We start from the raw sequence: 21,434 nt of genomic DNA, 5'->3' as shown, positions 1-21,434 counted from the left end.
TATTAGACTTTTCTCAGGTCATGAGTCTGCACTCTAAAAGTCCCTATAGACCTATGGCTAACACCATAGGTATTCATAAGGGAAAAAGTAAAGATGACTCTCAGCAAATATTTCATAGACAAGAGTAAGTCCTGTGTTTCCTGAAGGCCAAGTTGTTCCCACAACAGTGCATGTATGAATATTTCCAGACCTAAGAATTGCACAGGGTTTCCAGATTCTATACAAGGAAATCTCCTTATGTATACTTTATAAAACTCAGCATCTGCAATGAGAAATATGTTGTTAAACAAACGAACAGATCCACTGGACAGTCACGGACAGAAGAAGCTACTGTGAACTCCAGGTTTGAGGATTTATTGAACTCAGAAGATTCTGGTTTTGTCACAGGGCAAAAATGTCAACAATCAAAACCCACATACCTTCTGTACAAAGAGCCATTAGAAAAATACAGATCAAAAAGGCAGATGAGCTCAGCCAATCTCTCTCTCTTCTAGTATAGCTCTTTCTGTCTATATTTTCGCTAATTCTGTGATACCCATCTGTCTTCTGGCCTGTTTATCTACCTTATTGAAGCTTAAATGCAAAAGAGGATGGTAAAAACTTCATCATTTTGTTTTTTGTAAGAATGATCCAGTTGAAGACACCCTTTGGGGAGAGTAGAAAATAAGCAATAAAAATCAACTCTTCAAAATGGAAGCTTTATTTCTAAACCTAGAATTAATTGTAGCAGTGGGAATGTCGCAGAAATCATGACCTTGTCTACAGTAAGGGCAATTAGAAAAAATAATCCCATTGCTGTTAATGTTAGCTCAGCTGAATTTACTAGGGCCTTAAAGACATCTAAGGAGCAAAATCCAGAGGAGCTAAGATCAGACAATAAACAATCTTTAATCAGAGCTTCAGGATCATCAGAAAAGCTAGATTCCTTAATACAAACAGCAGGTGGAGAAATAGCAGCAGGCTGAAGTGTGTTGCAATGTTTTAAACAATTTTTAACAAATCAGTACAAGACAAGATCAGAGACTAATGTTGAAAATTTTCAATAGGCCTTTTACTTCTGGCTTTTTATTTAAAAAGAACATGACAATTTAACAATTGACAAAAATAGATATATTTTGGTGGCTTCTGACTTTGGTAATGAACATTTCCTCATCAGGAATTTCAAATTACTTGAAAAATAATCTATAACCTTTACCTAGTTGTTAGAAAGAAATCTTTGGAAGGAATGCATTTGTTGGTGACAATTTCTTAAGCCTTCATTCTTTTATGTTTACATTTTATCCACATTTCTGAAAACATTTATCTGGTGCTATTATATATTCCTTCCATTCAATAAATAAATAAATAAATAAATAAACAAATAAATAAATGTCTCAGTTACATACAGATAAATATTACGAGCAGCTTAAAAAGAAATTTTACTGTCAGATAAAATATGAGTATGCAATCTCAGAGTCATCTAAATTTCATTTGAGATTAAACTCTCAAAAATCTATGCTGGGTTTGTGTGCCTTAGTTATGAGTAGCACGTTGGACACCTGGGAATTGTTTCATTTTCGTGTGATAGGTATTAAAAAATAGGTCAGCTGAAATGCCTATTATGATGTGCACTAAAGTACCAGGAGGGATGATGGGAACATGGAATGAACTGCTGCATGTCAAAATATATCCTCATTCTGAATAAAAACGAATAATTCAAACCCTAGTTTTATGCAGAGTTTTTAAACTTTGAATGCCTGTGAAACTTGGAAAAAAATCAGGAACTTTCATTTCAAAATGGCTTTACTCACACCTGCTACCTCCAATGTTCAAAATATCTTTTGCCTGGGGAAAACTGGATTGTGTATCTTTTCCCAGGATTTTGACTTAGACTGCAACTTCTCAGTTGAATCCTGTAGAGTTAATATCAATAATAACAATCTGCAATGGGATGAAACAATGCTCATTTATGTGGGACCTTACGCTTGTCTATCAGCTTTAAGTCATTAGATATTTCTGGTATGTGTCAGGAAAACAAGGGAAATAACAACTTTAACGAGGTGAGGTTTTCCCAAAAGCTGTGGACTACGTATTTGCTGTTCTAATGGCTGAGGTATATACCGGGGGTGGGGTGGGGGGGGGGGTGGGGTGGGGAGAACCCAAATCCTAACATAAACTCACAGATTAACTCTTAAAAGCTTTGTATCTGTATAACACATTTGGGGTAGGAAACAGGAAAGTGATAGTAACTCAGGTAAAATTGACTTGTGATACAGAGCAAGTCACGGAGACTGGTCTGGGGTGATGGAACCAGCAAGGCTGTTGGCAGCTTATGAGAAATTAGAAAGCAAAAACCAGGGAAAACAGTAGTCCCTTGCACAGACATCCAACAATGTGCTGAAGGCAGAGCTGAAGTGGAAGTACTATACACAAAGTCCAGCCCACCAGCCAGGACAAGATTCCTGCACCAGCAGGAATGAGTGCCCTGTGTCCCTGAATCCGTGGTGTGGTCTGGAGGAGACAGGGCCTTGGCTGCTGTCAGTGTGTGGCTTTGAGTGCTGTGGCTATGTTACTGAGTTTCCCTATTGCAATAGGGAGGTTGGGGTATATGATTAATGCCAAATTTTTTGAAAGCACTAAGTCAGTAGCTAAAACACAGCTCTAGAATATTAGCTGTTGTTCTAACAGTCCTGTGCTTAAAAACTTCAGCTGCAAAGCAAGTGTGCTTGCTAGTGCCCATCAGGTGCAGAATTTTTGAAATACTTTGAAAGTGTAATCAGATAAACATATCCCTAGTATGCCTAAAAATTGTTACACAAAACATGTTCCTCAAAGACTCTTCTACCTGTCTTAGAAATTTTGGTAGCAATTTTGCCTTTCTTTGTGTAGACAGTAGTTAAGAGCATACCCCAATGAAACCAAGGCTCTTACACATTTATTTGCAGATAAGGGTGACTCAAAACCAGTTTCTGAGACACAGGGAAGTGCCTTATCATCCATTCATAGGGAAAAAATAATTAGATGTATGTAGAAGAATGCTCCTGCTTCCTGTTCAACCAGGGTTACTGCACAAAAAGTGACATTAGATTCAGTATGCCAGAAGGAGAGCGAGTACTTGCTGTACTAAGAATCAGAAGTATGATTTTACATATTAGCTGGTTGCTTAGGAAAAAGGAGGACTGGACTGGGCCTCCGGAGAGTTTTTTATACATTTCACATTTAAATCCCTGGATTTAAAAAAAATTCAAAACCACTAAGCCAAAAAGTATTTTCCTTTTTTATGTGTACTACTCTAGCCTATTTATTTCTGAAATTTCAACTGAATATTAATCCTTGCATTTTAGCCTTTCTCACAAGGCAGATGGGAGTTTGTGTTCTTGTAGAGATTAAATTTCACTTAAATTAAACCTTGATCTTAATGGGAAATATTTTAACTGGTACAGATTGTAGTTAACATCATAACTCAGTAACTTTAGAAGTCAATATTTTCAAAGAATACTTACTGGTACTTGGCCCCTCGAGGAAGAAGACACTTTCTTCAAGTTCTGATTCAAGCACTGAGGCCCTGGAAAGACCAGTATTGGAGTTTAATGCTCATCTTATTCCCTAAGGAGTAGTTCCTCATTGTTCCTCACTGGTGATTTTTTCAGATCATTTTTTCAAGGCAGCTATTTATTCCAGTGCACAGCAGCTTGGTTCCAGTAGCTGAATTACAGGCTCCAAATTGTGTTTTGGGGCTTGGTCACTTCACTCATAACTTCGAGGTACCTGTTTTTGTTTGCAACACCTGGAAGTCTCCATAGATCTTAATAGCTATGTATTGAAAGATTGGGAATGAGCTATACGTTAAAACATGTAATGAAAAGTTTTCTGCTATTCACTTCAACAACTCTGGCAGAAAAAAAAGAAATCGAGAATAAATGTAGAGGGAATAATGCATCTTCAGTAGTGGTTGACCAAGAAGTGCTTACTCACTACATTTTAACAAATACTTAATCAATTAAGTGTTCTTGCATACAGATATCAAATTACATCTTAAAATTTAGAGATATCTCTGTTTAATGAAATTGTGTCAAAGAAACCATTAGTCTGCCAGAGGCATTAACCCCCCACCCACCTACCCCCACGTTATGGCAATAGGAGGCTGCACATTAGGAGTGCAGCACTGTATCCACATTACAGGATAACAGAGAGCCCTGGGGCAAATTTTATTATGCAACCAAGGAGAAAGTTTTCAGGATAATGTCACAAATGGGTGATTTAGATTGCTTAAAGAACCACTGTGAAAGGTATTAACAAAAGTGGTTTTAATATGATGTTGTAAAAGTGCAACTTAATAAGTTCAATGGCAAGGTTCTCTCTGTTGCTGCATGGCACAATCATTTGAACAACGATTCAAAACTACGAAGACATAAATCAGTTACCAAGACAAGTTCAAAGTTACCAAGTCTAAAATCAAAGTTACTGTACTAAAAGGTGTTGTGTGTCATTGGTTGCTTACCAAAGATCTGCTGCTGGTTAAAGGTCTGTCTCCCCCAAGGAGAAACCTTGAGAGGTGTCCCAGCTCAAGGGGAGATCACCGCCATGCAGCCAAGCTGCCTAACAGGGGGACCTCAAAGAAGGGTCACTTAGGCTGTCATATTTATGGAATAAAGTGTTTGGCTCAAAACCAAATATGAGCATGTGATGGGAAATGCATGCATGAGACTACTTGTACCCACAACTTACTTTGTTCCTTGATAAATGAGCTGTGGAAAACATACCTGCTATTCATGCATTAATCGATTGATTGGTGTTCCAAGCTCATATGCATCAATGCTCAGTGTCTCACTCTGCTCCTTCGTGGGTTTTCAGAGAACGGATTGAAACTAGAGGAGTTCTTGGCCCAGCTACATCTCAGGCCTTCTCCTCCTTTGGAGCCTGTATCAACAGCTGCTACCTTGGTTAAAGGGTCCAGTGTGTCTGTCACAGATAACAAAGCAATCAACTGAACTGTGCAGCAAACAGGAACGGATCCTACAAATTATAAAAGTTCAAAAAGGATCACTTCATATCCCATGTGTTCTTCAGTTAATTGAATTACCACTTGACATTAAAGGATATAGTTAATTTCTATCTGACCCATGACATTGGAAAAATAGAACTGCAACTACAGAAATAAAAACATTAATTTAGATTTTATTTTAATGCAAGTGTGTGGTTTGTCCTAAAAGCAACATTTGGGAAATTAACATATGCTATCATCTTCTGAAGATTAAAATTCAACTTTATTCAGTACCTCTGTCAGGCACTTTGAGAAGCAGGCAAGAGAAATCTTAGGTCCTCCCATTTACAGGATGAAATGAGAGGAAAAATAAGAGGAAGGAGCCCATCTGTACTGCTTTGTCCTGCAACGTATTTTCAGATGTTCTATGTCACGTTACCAATGCATATCACTAAAAAAACCTATCAATCAATCAGATTAATAAAATAATATTTGGAATTACATTTGAAATTTTCAAAATGAAACTGCAAGTTTTTAAAACTCAGGAGTTTCCATTATGCTTCGAGGTAAGTTTTTTAAACTTTTGCATGATTCTGCAGAAGAAAAAAAAAATCTGCAGTTTCATTGATTCAGCTTTGAATGGTAAAACAGTTTCTTTGAAATTTATTGCAATAAACTCTGTTATATGCACACCTAGCACTAAGATACAGTTCATATTTGTGGCTGACACACATTTCCCAGACTTGCCTTATTCAGTCTCCTAGGTATGAAGTATGTTTGTGTGTGTCTTTAGTAATCCAGTGTATGGGTCCTTTTTCAGCACAAATATGCACTCCATCTGTAATCAGTGTTCTGAAGCACACACTCAAAAGCACTCCTGATAATTCATGCAAAGTAGTTTTGCTCCCAGTGGATGGTACACTTGGGTACCACCTGCAGCGGCACCTACTTTGTGGACAGGTGATCCTTCAGAAAGTCTTCCACCTCTACACTTACCTAATGGAAGTGGACACCATTGGGGCAGGTGCAGTGTGGATGGGTAGTGGTGGAATAGATCACAGATATGAGCCCTAGCCTCACACCCCTTTGGTGACAGGCAAAATCTTGTGGAAAGTGTTCCCTGTGATCAGACCAATTTGGGAGTCTGATGTCTGATACCTTGAAGTCTGCAGGGTGGCCAGAAGCTCTCCAATGAAGATCTAAAAGCATTATTGCACTCTGAAATAGTCTCTGCTGTTTCACCTATGTCATGACACATAAGATATACTCTGTTCAGTATTGATTTAACTAGAAACTGCTTTCTTAATCAATATTGTATCATCACATCACTGTACTGATGTCTCAGTAGTATCTACTGCACATAGGGGCACTTTTCTGTGTCTCTCCATGGTTTCTGTTGGCTTGTGATTCAGCTGTACTTTTATTGTAAGCCCACATATGACCAGGAAGTATTGTTGCACAGTAAGATCACAACGAATAATATTTTCCCCCCTCTCTTTCTGTCAGTCCCCTGCGTATGGAAAATTTCTGATAGTAAATGGTATAGACAGCTGGCTTTATGCCAGTGCAACCCACAAGCCTGTTTTCTAAGACTACATGGTATTTTTCCAGAACCCTGATACAGATGTCCATTTACTGAATATTTTTGTATCTGATATCAGTGCTGTTTTCCCAGGCATTGATTTATGATGCATTGGGTACAGCTTAACCAGCCTTGTGTTGTTGCCTCTTTTGCTTGCATATGCATTCTGTAGTACTTGCTGGTTTTACGCTTTCCCAGGATAGTTCATTGCTTTGGGGAATGTTTTTTCTGGTGTTAGAGACATAAATCACAGGCATCAAAAATTTGCATATTAGAATATCTTCAGTATTTTAAATGTTACATATGGTTGTGAGCACTGTAACGTAAGTATCTGTCCTCTCTTCAAGTCTTGTACTCTACTGTCTTTGATGCCACATTTAAAAACACACAAAAACCCTCAACACATTTATGTCTGTAGTGCCTTTCTGCTGTGAGTTATAAAATGTATCAAAATACTTTTATCAACTGTTTCAATGACTGAAGGAGGATTTTTTGGTAAGAAGTGCCCTATGTAATGTAGGAGTTCCTGTATTTCAGTCTCAAATCTCACAATCTACATTAAACTATATAATGTTACTTGTCTACCCCTGTACATATACTCTTAATGAGGGATGCAGGACTTGAGGCTGATTAATAGTTCTTTGTATGTAGAAGACCATCCCATTATGAAGCCTATATGAATCTGGAATAGTGGCTGTTCCACATTTCAAACTTTGAGAAACTGTCAACCGTCCCTGGAAATAGCTTCTTGTTCACTTTTGTCCTTTCTTTGTGGAACAAATAGTAATAAAGTTTTACCTTTTTTCCTTTTTCTCCCATTCATCAGTTCTCTAAAACTCTGTGTTCAGTTTTGGTCCCTGCTATACAAGAAGGATGTAGACAGGCTGAAGAGGATCCAGAGAAGGGCCACAAAGATGATCCAAGGACTGGGAAGCCTGCTGTGTGAGGAAAGGCTGAAAGAACTGGGTTTGTTCAGCCCTGAGAAAAGAAGGCTTAAGGGAGACCTTATCACCATGTTTCAGCATTTAAAGGGTGGCTACAAAGATAGAGACTGCCTTTTTACAAGGAGTCACATGGAAAAGACAATGGATAAATGTAAAAGTAAAGTAAAATAATGTAAAAAAAATAATGGATATAAATTACACCCGGGGAGTTTATGGCTGGACACAAGAGGAACATTTTCCCCAATGAGAACAATCAGCCACTGGAATGATCTCCCCAGGGAAGTGATGGATTCCCTAACACTGGACACTTTTAGGATTCAGCTAGACAGGCTGTTGGGCTATCTTGTCTAGATGATGCTTTTGCCAAGTTTGGACCAAAATGATCCTGGAAGTCCCTTCCAACCTGGTATTCTATGATGTTTCTATCATTATTTGAAATTGTGATAAGAATCTTAAAAATAGCATACTGAGTGGATAATTCTTTTAGAATATTTTACTAACTTACGCTACCATAAACTGATAATTATATGGATCCATTAGCTTAATCTGTCACGGTCACTAGCAATATGAACACAATTTTTTTTTTTCCTCAGGTTTGTGAAGTTTAGTAGAAAGACTGAATCTGCTTGCATGAAAAGTTGGGATGAGTGTCAACTTGTAACTCAATAATAATAATAATAATAATAATAATAGAAGTGCTGTATTTTATTTAGTTCCATCTCTGTCCCCTACAGAATAAATGAGAACTTGGTTACAAGCACAGATAAGACAAACATGAAGTTTTTCTGCTCAACAGATAATTCTGCATTTTCAAAAAACCTGTCCCTTTTTATTTGAAAAATATTGAAGTATTTTCAGAATCTGAAGTACACACATGCCCTCTTCAGAATCTTTAACATACTAGTTATTAAAGGATAAGAGAAATACAGGTGCAAGTTCCTGTTTAGTTTACTTGGGTATGATGAATCTGATGAAAATGAGCCTCCTTTATGCTGTATGTTCTCTAATCTCCAGGTTAGTGAACAACTAGATGGAATTACGTCTGTCTTTGCTAATGGCACTGTTTCACTAAGTATGAATAATTAAATACCCAATACTTGAGAAGGAATAGATTCAATAGCCTGGAAGTTAGAACAGTTAAGGAAAATTGAGGTTAACATCCTTGTTTCAAAAAAATACAGTCAATTTTCTGGAGAAAACCAACTCAAATACGAGAGGTTGAGATTAATCATTGAGAGCTAGCTCATGTTCATTGATTCTTAGAGAGTCAAAATAACATCAACTATAACATAAGAACATGTGTTTTCTATATCCCGTATGAGGATATAGAAATCTGAACTTTTCTGAAGTGAGTGAGGGAACATTTCTCTGGGATATTTATTATAAATTCCATTTTAGTGTTGAGGAAAAAAAACACAATTAAAAAAATGTTGAAACCAGATGTTACACTATCTCTTAGTTAAAATGTTAAGGAGGCTATCGTCTTAAATTCAGTATCACTGCAAATATTTGATTATCATGATGGTATTTTGTGTTGATATCGATGTGCCTTCTACCACTTGTAAACATGTTATTTGAGGATATTGAGGTAACAGATTACAAATAAGATTGGTTTTGGACAACAATCTGGCAAATAAAATATGAACATACTGAGACAATTACAATTATGTAAACTGTGTTATTCCAAAGTTTTGAAAACCTGTGGTTTTCTGGTTGTTTTGTTGTTTGGTTGGTTGGGGGGGGGATTTTTTCCTCCAAAGACAACAGTATGACAATTGTATATCAACTTGAGAGGTGGTTTGTAGTTTCAGGAAAGAAATAGCTGTCTCCCAGTGTGCACTGGCAGATGAGAAGACTGCCACAAGGATTTTGGAATGACATCCTAAACCCTAGAGTTCATAAGGAGTTTCTTACATATGTTCCCGTAGAGCTTATGGGTTGGATTAATTTTTTTAAAAATCTTTTTTTTTTTTTTTTTTTTTTTAAAGGGTCTTCATTGATGCCAGTTATAAATTCATGGAGTGACTTGTCTAGAAAGGCATAGGAAATAATGGGAGTTAAGGCCTTCTTGCTAAAAGGCTAGGTATTCATATATTCATACATGCAATTGTAAACACGGTGATGATTTCATTTTCTGGACCTGAGGTATCCTGAACTTCATGAACAAGGAGTTCAGGCACAGGACATTTCCGTTTGTCAGGAGTAATAGGTTTTTTACTTTAAATGAGTTTGAAGGAAAATTTGAGAGAAATTGTGTGCACCATCAGTCTGAAATCAGAAAAATAAAAATGAAGACAGGAGCATAAGAAAGCTTTGCTGTTAGGAAGCATCAAGACCAGCTCTGAGCTCAAGTGAATGAGGCAGTTGCCCTGGGAACAGAATGCTAGGGCAGCAAAATTTTCCTACTTACTTTTATCAGACACCAAGAAAGGATTTCTCTCTGTTGTCTATGAGCTGTATAAGCATCCCCTGATGAAGGAAGGGGAGGGAGATTTGATCCTTTCCAACAGTATCAGTCATTGCCCAACTCCCATAACTTCCCTCTGATGGGCACAGAGCAAGCTAAGTCTCCAAAGCATTTTCTTTTCTCTTTGACCTTCCCCTCCTTGTGGCAAGAGAAAGCTGGTTCTTCATGTTCAGAATAGCAATGATAATTCTTTGTCATACTTCTGAGGAGACTTGAGCTGGTATTCTGAAGTAGTTATTACAGGGGAAAAAAAAAAAAAAAGAAAAGAAAAGGAATTCCAGTTTTTAAGTGTTTAATAGTATAACTGCAGATTTAACAACAGGCAGTAATCTAATAGAAGAAATTATATGAGTACACTGAACATCTCTAGATATGAAAAATTTAAAGTAGCAGGTTCCACCTTCATGGATTTTATTGAATTTTCTTAAAATGTCTGAAACAAAACCAAGCCTGCCTGTTACTATTTATTTTAGCACTTGTATATATGTCACATAGTCTGTCCAGCAGCATGTCTGTCTTGAGAAGTCATAGTCATCACTGGTAACATACTCAAAAAACTTTTCATGTGCAAATCGCAAATGGTAGCATTCTGTAGGCTTGGGTGAAATCAGACAACTTCTACTAGTCATGTACCTTTCCTAAAAGCAAATTCAGAATGTTCTCCTATGATGTCTACAGCACCTAAGTTTATAGATTTCTTCTGGAGTTCATCTTCAGGCAGGAGGCAGATGAAATGACCTTTTTGCATTCAATATATTTTCTATGTGTAACTACTACATTCCTGACACTTTTATAGTTCAAGAATTGCATCTTTTCACTGACAGGTTCTTGAAATATCACAAAAGAGTTTTTATCTAAAAAAATTAACCATTAGACCATAGTGAAGTTTATTTAATTTTTATTATATTGTGCTATCAGATTCTGGATCAACACTGGTTACTTTACATCACAAAATGATAAAATATAATTTCCTTTTCCAGGTGAGTGTGATCTATTGCATTGCCCTAATGTCATACTAATTCTTTACTTTCTACAGTGTTTGGAGAAAATTGTATCTGGATCAAGCGTAAGATACTGGTATGCAAAAATCATTTAGCTTTATAGTCTTAAAAATCTACATAATTATAAGTAAGCTGAACAAAATATATATACACACAAATGCATAAATTAAGTATGCACGACTGATAAGAATGACTCAGTACCCTGGATAGCAGATATTGGTCCATAACATGATTGCTGCAGCTCAGTTACTTCATTTTATTTCATCAAGAATTGCAAACAGATCTTATTTTAGGAAATATATTTCAAAATTGTATTAAACATGCTGTACTCTGCCCATGATTTGTGCACAGAAAAGTCACCAAAAATTTGATGAGTATGTTTAAACATATTCTTATACGTATTCAGATACATACATTGCCTAAACCAAGAAGATCTCTAGGGATCACATTCACTAATATCTTCAGAAAAATATCAGTGACATTTTACCTGAGAGACATTTTGCCTTAGATTTCTCCGTATGTTTTATTCTAAAAAAGTCTTAAAAAACAAAACAAAACCAAACCAAACCAAAATTCTATCAGACTCTATCAGTTTTAAATCATCATAAACAATTCAAGATAGCTGTCTCTGAATTACATCTGACAGTGATGCTGATGATCTGACATCCATGCTGGTAGAGATATATTAACCCAAAAATAATTGGGGCTGGTAAAGAGTGTGTTGTAAATCACCCAGGCCTTCCTGGATTGCATACAGTAGAGTTAGATTTTTTATGACTGGAGGCAGAAGAAAAAAGAAAAATATTTTAGCAGAAAAGGCACTAATCTTCCAGATAGAAAATGAGAGGAAACATTATTTCAATTGTCACAGAACTGAAGCTATGTTTCTTGCATATCCAGGGAAGGGCCAGAACAGCAGTGACACTTCGTTAAAGAAAAATATCCCCAAGCCTAATAAGCTAGAAAATTCTAGAATTAAGGTTGCTTTTCAACTCCACATCTCCTTGGGAATTTGCAACTAGATATAAATTCTGCAGCTGCATACTTTTCTCCCCACTACCTCCTCTCCCCACAGGACTACCTCATGAAGTGTGTAAAATGGATGATCCTCATGTAAATAAATAAATAAATAAAGTATTCAATATTTTGTCTTATCTTTTTATTTTCACTCTACAGCTGTATATTTCATTTATTAGACTTTATTGAAACCATGTCCTCAAGACAGTTACTGCCTTTCTCATAGCTTTTTCTATCACAGTCATCACTATAGCAACACTACTTCACAAGCATGAAGAAACTTATTTCAGAAATTTCTGCAGAAGTGAAGTTTGCAGCTGAAGTTCTGTATTTGAAAAGGGAAAATTGATATATTAAATGAACTAATAAATGAGGTCAGCTGTACTGAAAATCTTAGCCAAATAAATATAAAGATTTTGTATTTTCTTTTAAATTGAAATCTGAACTGATTGCATCTAAAAAAACCAAAACAACAAAAACAAACAAACAAACAAAAAACCCAAAACCAACAGCTTGAATTTTAGAGGTAATTGGATATATAATTTTTCAAAGAAGAATACTAAGAATAGTCAGAAATCTTAACACCTAAAAGGAAAATTGGGCAGACATCACAGATTATGAGTAGATAGTGAGAATTCTTAGAAGTCAAACTGAGATATTCTTTGAAGAGGAAACAAAAGCAAGAAGTAGAAACCATATGACTGTTTTAGTAATATAAATGCAATTGGAAAAGTAGCATAGTTACTATGCATGAAACTAGTAAAGGCTAAAGGGAAAAGGAAAATCTTACTGACCATAGTGTAGCATAGGGAGTATAGGAATGAAGGGTAGAAATGGAAAGTATCATTGCTTAGTAAAACTCAGAAGCATAATAAACTCAAAATGACAATGCCCCATTATATATCCATTGCTGAATTCTGTCTAGGAAGCAATTAAGATGGAAGGAAGTCATTACAGGTATTCTTCAAAGACAGTTTAGAAGCAAATTTCATTTTATATTTTTGCTAATTAAACACAAAAATTAGGAACGTCTGAATGAAATTTAAACACAAAATTTGATCAATGCCAAGTGCAGAATGTGATGACTTTAGGGCTACAATAGTAGAAGTAGGTTAAAATATGATATTATAAAGTGAAACTTCATTAAATTAGGCATTCAGAAAACAAGTATAAAGTTTTCTTGGAAATAATTAAGGAGAAAAAGGTATGGTAATAGATGTGACTTACAAACTAGGAATCACCTTGTAAAAAAATACATTTACATAAAAATGTAAATGATATATTTGTTTCAGTCAAAGGAGGTTCTAGTTCAAGAAAATTAAGTGAATTCTCAGTGTTTTGAAACCTTTTCATTTAATTTGTCTTACTGAGTGTTCTGAGTCTTCCCTGGGGAGTGGGAAAATTACCTGTCTGCAGTTATTAGACTGTTCTAAAAATGCCTTGCCTAGGAGTCTGGGAACTATTCAGTATCTTCTGGCCTGCTTACTTTCAGGAAAGTGGAACTTTCCACTTTGAGGCTTAGCCTGATACCTGCTTATAAGAAGGGTAGTAACAGGCGGTTTACTTTTAAAATGGACCTGACAGATCTATGAACTTTTTATTTTGAATGGAAGCCTCCAAAAGCATGGGATGAAGCTAGCTGGTTCTTCCAGTCCTCTACGTTGCCTCAGCTAAAAAGAACAATTCAGCTTAGAAATGGAAGTGTGCTTTTATTCTTAATCAGAGTTTGAATACATTTTGGTTTCTTCAGTCAAAAAATTTTCCTCAAGGAGTAACAGAATGCAGACATAAAATAGTGGGAATTCCATTGAAAGAGTTCTAAGTCAGTATGAAATACCACTTGGAGCTGGTGGTACCACCTCAGCAGCACAGGCAAAATTAGAGGTTCTGCATGGTAACGTGCTTCTACCCCAGGCAGTGCACAGAGAGGAGGAAAGATGCTGCAAAAGGACTGAGGGGAGGACAGACTCCTGCAGATTTAGGCTCGCTGTTCCTATTGGCCTCTAGGAAGAGATGAAAGGAAAGCTGATCTTAAGCAGTAGCTAGCACCCCACAACTGTATCATCCTTTCTTGTGATTCTGGACATCCCTTGGGAACATCTCAAGGGTTATTAAGTCTTAATAATAACATACTTTGCCTATGCCTGCTTGTCCTGACAGTACTTTAATTGAATGATACTTCTAAATACAAGTTTTAAAATAATTACTTATTTTATATTACACAAAATATTCCACATTGCATGCTACATTACATATGAGTATTATATTACATTATTGTTATATTATTTATAACTCCATCAACAGGTAAATACATAAAATATTGTCCTGAATTTGCTCTAACGTAAATAATCCACATAAAACTTTGAGAGTTTGCTTCCCAAAACAGTAGACCTAGATCATCTTACAGCAGAGAAGTTGTATATTTCACTATAAAACTAAAAAAGAGTAGACATACCCATCTCCCTTGAAGTTCTCTTTGCTGTGCCAAAGGTAAGTACTAAAAAATGCAGCACAATATTAACACTATTTTCTAAAACTTGTCTCATATATTCTGCATGTTTAAGTTTGATAAATCAGTCTGCTGTATTTGAGTCTGAATTCAAGTTTTTTCCAACTTTCTGAAGTTGGAAAGCATAGTCTGCTATTAATTTCATTAATAACCTCAGATTCAAAATTGAACATCTCTGCCATGTTGGGGATCTAAGCATTAAACAGCTATTAAACCTCATCCCTAATTTCATGCAGTAATGCAGCTTTATCTCGCTGAGGTCAAGATGAAATATTATAAATATTATCTTAAATGATGATAGTTTTAATTATTAAAATTATGAAAAACGTAGATTTGTTAAAGATCATTTGATCGATATTTTAACCTTTAACATGTTAATTAAAACACTATATTAAATATATCCAAAAGAATGACAGCATTAATTGTGAAGACAGCAAAATATAAAATGTAGTCTAGTCTACTTATTTTTACTGGCTATAGTAATGGGGTTTGGGTTCTGATTTTGGTTTAGGGGGGCAGTTGCTTTTTTCTGTTTATTTGAATAGTTATTAAATATAATACTGGCATATAGTCTTTATGCATGCCGGAAAGCTTTTGCTTTTACAGCTGTTTCAGCACATCCCTCTTCCTGACACTAGTTGCCTCATGTAGGCAAAAAATACCTGTATCAGTATAATTTATATATATTTCCCTAATTAAAATCAGAATGACTTTGGAGAATCTTTGATAAAATAACATTTATAGAAAGTAACTGTTTGTCTTGTGCAGCTATTTGGTGATTTGTGATTGTGATTTTTTACCAAAGCTAAAAAATATTTGTGGGCTTTTTTTTATATATCCATCGAGAACCCCGATTGTCTCTTCAGTTTAGATTTATATTGAGTCCACATCAAACCCAGTGTTAACTTATGCCAATAAGGGCCTAGGTCTTTTTTTCCACCTCCTAGATTAACTGATTTGCTAGAAAATTCCTGAGCTTTTATAAATTTTCTGGCCTCTTAGAGATCATTCTTATTACCTGCTTGACCCATTACTGGCAAAAAGAATGTTAAATCACTCCTTTTCCTGAAGTTACACCATTTTTATGCTTTTGATAATCTACTTTTTTACAATACTGTGCACTTCGTAATTTGCTAGAACTGTCCCTAACAGTACTCTCATCCCAGGTAAATAAAAAGATCTATAGACATTAGGACTGCAAGTCTGATTTGCCCTCAAATACAGACTGTCTACATGAATGATCACTCACTATCTTTACTCAAAGAAAATAGCTGGTTGATAGGACAATTTCCTGAAATAGGGCAGAACTAAGTTATGAACCTTGTTCACAAGAGCCATTTATGTGTTTTGTTCACTAACTGTTAATATAAAATAATCCCTTAAGCACTTAGTGGAACCAAAGTTGTCTCTCTCCTGAGCAAATACCTTAGTTGCTTTATATGCTGTTCTTTCATCTAACTGACCTCAGATATTTTTTTTTATTATTCTTATTTTGCCCAGGGATAAAGCTTTAGACAGAGAATTGGAAATATTGTTCCCAACCTCAGAACAGCATATAATTTAATTCTGTTACTCTCCTAAGAGATTAAAGATGAAGGCTTGAAATCCAAAAGACTGAGGAAGTTTTTAATACTTGATCTTCACGTTGGACACATCCTTTCATCACTTGTGCTTTAGATTACAGCTGGAGTAATGCTGCTATTTCTTAGGCCTGTTGAGAATCTAGGCTTGAGATACCACAGTTATGAGACTTCTTATGTGTGACCCTTATGATATCTTTTGAGAGACAAAGGTAAAGTAAAATCTCATTAGAACCAGTGATATTCTTTTACTGCTTTTGAACTGCCTCTTATACCCATGAAAGCAACCGGTGACTGAAACTTGATAATTACAACACTTTTGTGTTACAATATCAACAATGACATATGTTCTGGCAGTTTAGAAGCATAGAACAGGTATGTTTGGAAATACTAGGTGATATAGGAAAACTTATGAAAAACACTGGATGAGCAAACCCAGAAGGTATTTTTGTAATTGCATAAATAATATGCTTTTACTTTATCACCATAGCCCACTTCGCAAAAAGGTATAAAATCCCTGATTGTGCCACTGCAGAAAAACATGTCCAAACATCAAGTAATGCAGGAAGTTCCAATGCACTGAAAATCTACATATTACATGCTTGATTGACCTTGGAAGTGAAGGAAAACTGCAAGTAGACAGCACAGTACAAGATAAACAAGGCTGACAGTGTCCTGACTTTTGTTCTTTTTAATCTACTTGCCATTTTGCTTATCTCTTGTGTTGTGATGATCGTTTGAGAAGTTGATTTAGTTATGTATGTTTATGCTAGGTCTTGCAGACCCTTCCAGACATAGTTTTACTTGGCAAAACATGGACCTTACTTGAGAAGGAACAAGGTCCTTAAGTAGTAGCTTCAGCAGGGGAAAAAAGCAGAGGGAAGAATAAAAGAAATACTCTATATATTTACAGGATTGTGAATAATTGCAATCCACTTATCTATTGGCAGCATTTTAAAATTCAGATTTAAACAAGAAAATTAAACCCACATCTGAACAGGAAATAATTTTCAATCCACTTCTCTCAAAGAAATAACACAGACCATGGCATCTTTAGCTCCTCCTTTACAGGCAATACATGTATTTGTTTCAGGCAGGAATTTCAAGATGTAGGACATGAAAAAGTTGCACAGAAAACAAATTCTGCCAGGTGAAAATGCAGAGTGGGTTTACAGCTGTATTGATTTCTAAGGAAAGGTGATGAGATAATCAGTGATGGTAACTTCTATTAGATAAACACAAAAGGGCTAATCTTCCACTTTAAAAGTACCAGTGTTCACTTTCCCAGATGGCACTTTCATACAGGAAATCTTTACTTGTTCTGTGGGACTCTGTTGAAAGGTTGCAATTTGCTATTAGATTTTATAAGTGGCTTAGAACATGTTTTATACAGAAAAATTGAGTTTATTACATCAAGCATGATGATTTTCCCTGGAAATGTGGCTATTTTTATGAAGTGCTATTGGAAGTTAGATTCTTTTAAAACCTAGTCTAGCTTGCAGCTGCTAAGCCTAGTTGAATATTTGGTGTTTTGTGTGGACTATTCCATAGACATGAAAAAAGGCTGCCAGAACATGACAGCTAAGGAGTGTGAAGGTTTACTATCAAAACTTCCTATTTTGGCTGCATATCAATATCTCTAACACAGTGTGCCCCCACTCATTTTCAATGCAATTTATCTAATTTTCATATCTTGAATATCATAATGCAGCTGGTTTGGGCTTTGCTTGGCACTCCATTTCTTGTTAAATAGTTTAAACATTCATCAAAATATTTCTAAAGTTTTCATAATTATTCATTTTCTTTAATTCAAGTAAAATAATACCTGTTTGTCACAGGAGTATTTTTCATTTAGTTCAAATAGCTGAACTGAATGTAATCACCAGTATTTTTTTTCAAACGTAAGTTCTATGTACCTGTCCAGAAATAGCTAATACCCTGTTTTCTTCAAACAAAATATTACAGAAACTATATTTTAGAAAAGGTGCAGGTAATAATATACAGGTTACCTATACCATACATCTGTGCCATATCCCAATGTAATGTAAACCCCACTCATTTCTTTGATGCTTGAAATATGTTTTATATGCATACTGTATGTCCATGCATGTACACATACGCTTATTTCTTTCTGTACAGAATTAATAAACCAGTTTCTTCATATGTTTTTTCTTGTTTTATTCATATTTTATTTATAACTATTTTCCCTTCTGGTTATAGTGTTTTTATAAAGTTTTCCTGTTATTGATGGGTTCCTCCTGAAGGGTCTCATGGGAAAAAGTTTTATGACTATAAATCACACATATGTTTAGTGGTTTTCTCACTGCAGACTCCTGCTGTGTGGATGTCTAGCTGTCATTACAGAGTCTACCCCTTGGGCTGTCAGTTCTCTTATCCCTGCCTCTACTGTAATTGATCCTAGGCAAAATAACCTTTGCACACTGTTTGCTCTTTTTTAATGAGTGCTTTCATACTGTCTGCCCTATAAATGATAAATTGTTCCAATATAAAACAACAAAAAAAGAAAATATACTATACATTTATTTTTATTAAATATATAGTATAGTTTTAAAAATAATAATTTGTTATAATTAATGTTTTAGACCATTTAATTTCCTTCCTCAGGGATGGAATAATGAACTCAAAATCTTTCAAGTGAAGTTAAAACTTGAACTAAGCATTACTGTAACTATTAGTGTATGAAGAAATATAAACACAACATTTTCTTAGTTAACTGAGGTTAATTGCACAATCTTATCAAGATTCACCTCTATCTCATATGATTTTAAAATTGTTACAATAAGTGTTGTATGGATAACTTTCATCTAGACATATTTAATGAAATGAATCCTTCAAAATAGTACATGTGATAGATATTTAGTTCTTTATTTCACTATAAAAAGGTTCTGAAATGATCAGATTCAAACACTTAGGTCATGGTATGGACTACAACTTATTTCCACAATAAATTACAGTTCAGAAATCATAGTACAAACTGATTTGTATAGGTTTCACGATGATTTCTTGTGTTAAACACTTCTTTTTAGGCCGTGAAGTAGACAACACAGAGGACTCATGAAGGGTAATAAACAATCAATTTTTCACAAACTGCTTAAGGTAGCAATGAAATATTTTTATGTTAATGCAATTTTGGTGTGCTTCATGCTGTAGGATTGTTTTCATTTGATTAATATTTTGTTGATTGAAGAAGAACAATAATGAATGAGATTATTATGATAGGAGACTCATTTTCTTCCCAAGTTAGAGTTGTTTCCCATAGAAATTGATAAAGGACCAGCCAGTCTGCTGCCCTATTAAACACAAAATGTTTAATCATCTTTTCTGGCCATGTTAGCATAGTGGATGGAAAACCTGCTGCTCTGGGAAAGGAGCCCATGGCAGGAAGGATACTGCTCCACTGAACTGGTTTTTCTTTTCTGCTGCCTGGCCGTCTTAGCTCTTCTCTTGAGAACCTGTGAAAAGATATGGAGGGGAAGAAGGCAATCCAAACAAGACAACAAGAAGAAGATTTTAGCAGTTCTATGTGGAAAAGGCCTGAAGCTTCAGAGCTTGATAGATGGGCTAGTTCTGACTTTATCTGGCAGCTTTACCTTTCTGATTGGATGTAATAGCAAGGTTATAAAGACAATTATGTGTCAGGTGTTTGTATTTGTTCCTGACATACTAGTCCTTCCCTATATTTTACTGGGAATATTAACTGTGGAGTAAATGTCAAAGTTGATTACTTTCAAGGCACACAGAAATTGGCTTTACGCTACACTAAGGTAAGCTGTGCTTACAGGTATTTCAATAGTATGGTTTGAGGACTACGGGTATCATGAAGTATGGGTTAAACCTTCTGTGGAAGACAAAGATACTTTATTTTTTTCAGAAGAAACAGCTTTGAAATTGCTAGCAGGGGAGCATACAAAGAAGGCACTTGGAAATAAAGGCAAAGCAGGGGGGGGAAAGAATAGAAAAAATGAAATTAAATTACATTTTATACATTTGCCTCTTCCCCATTTTTTTTTCTAATATGGAAAGTCTCTGGGGCTCATAAGAACAAGAATTTTTAAATTAAGTGTATTTTTATCACAAATCCATTCCTTCTCCTTCAACATAACTTATGTAAGACATGCCTTTCAGAGGCATGAAAAACTCCAGGTCAAAAACCAGAAATGAAAATAGGCAGAAAGTGTTTACCATAAACTATTATTTTTAGGCAAAAATAAGCATACAAATTAAGTGCTAATATTAAATGCTTTTGTTTACGTTGAATTTCTTTGTTTGGAGATATTGGAAAGAGTTTTCTCATCTCAGTAAGAAAATATTTTTAATAAGAAAACATTCTGATTTTTCCCTCATCTTATGTGAAAATGAAACACCATTGAGGTAGATGTGTAATTACAGGATAAAAGGGGATTTTTAAGGAAAACACTTGCAATAATATCAGCAGCACATCACTATCTTTTTGTATACTCCATGAATTTGTCTTGCACATAAGAAAAAATTGATTTAGATGAAAAACATATTGAGACACACAGATTAAAAGGAATGTCACATTAGTATTTACTTCCATGACTTCTTTGTACTTGATGGGAAAAGCTATGATAATCTTGAATTACTTATATGAGTTTATCACTATATCAGAATTCTCTATAATCTGATGTACATATAGTGTATATATATATACACACACATACAAAAGTGAAACTCACAGGAGACAAGTTTTTTGAAAGAGAATATGCTTTACATTTTCAGTATGAACTTTACAAATTAAATCAGAAGAAAGTTCTGAGTATGTATTACTCCTAAAGTAGTAATTCCCTCTCATCTAACTTCAAAAAGAATTTACTTTATTTGTAGAAACATTGAAATCTGTGAAACAAAATGAAATATGCCCTATTTCATATGAGAAATTTCATATTTCACAGAAGTAATGAACAGCTACACCATAGCCAGTACACTACATACCCTATAATTAAATAAATCAATAAGAAATGTATTCACTTGAATACTTTATCTCCCAAAGTGAACGTTACAGCCAACAAACCTTCTGTCTGCTGCAGAAATGGCCTATAGTCAAGCACTTTTCTTCAATGACTGGAGATAAAATACTATAGCAAAGCAAGGTGGTGATATATAGTCTAATGAAATAATAGAGATTGAGTGACTATAATTCACAGAAGTAGCTTGGAGATTAAATAACTAAAAGCATACTGGAGATACTAATACCATTATATGTTTTTAATTTTTAATGCCAGAAGGTATAATGAGTTCACCTACTCTCCTCTTCTGCATGACACATGTAAGAGAGGACTACAGATAAACACTAGCTGCCACACCACATACTCTTACGTTACATTCAAGA

This window comes from Falco cherrug, chromosome 6 (genome assembly GCF_023634085.1).
Source record: "Falco cherrug isolate bFalChe1 chromosome 6, bFalChe1.pri, whole genome shotgun sequence".
Lineage (NCBI taxonomy): Eukaryota > Metazoa > Chordata > Aves > Falconiformes > Falconidae > Falco > Falco cherrug.
Note: the sequence above shows the minus strand (reverse complement) of the source record.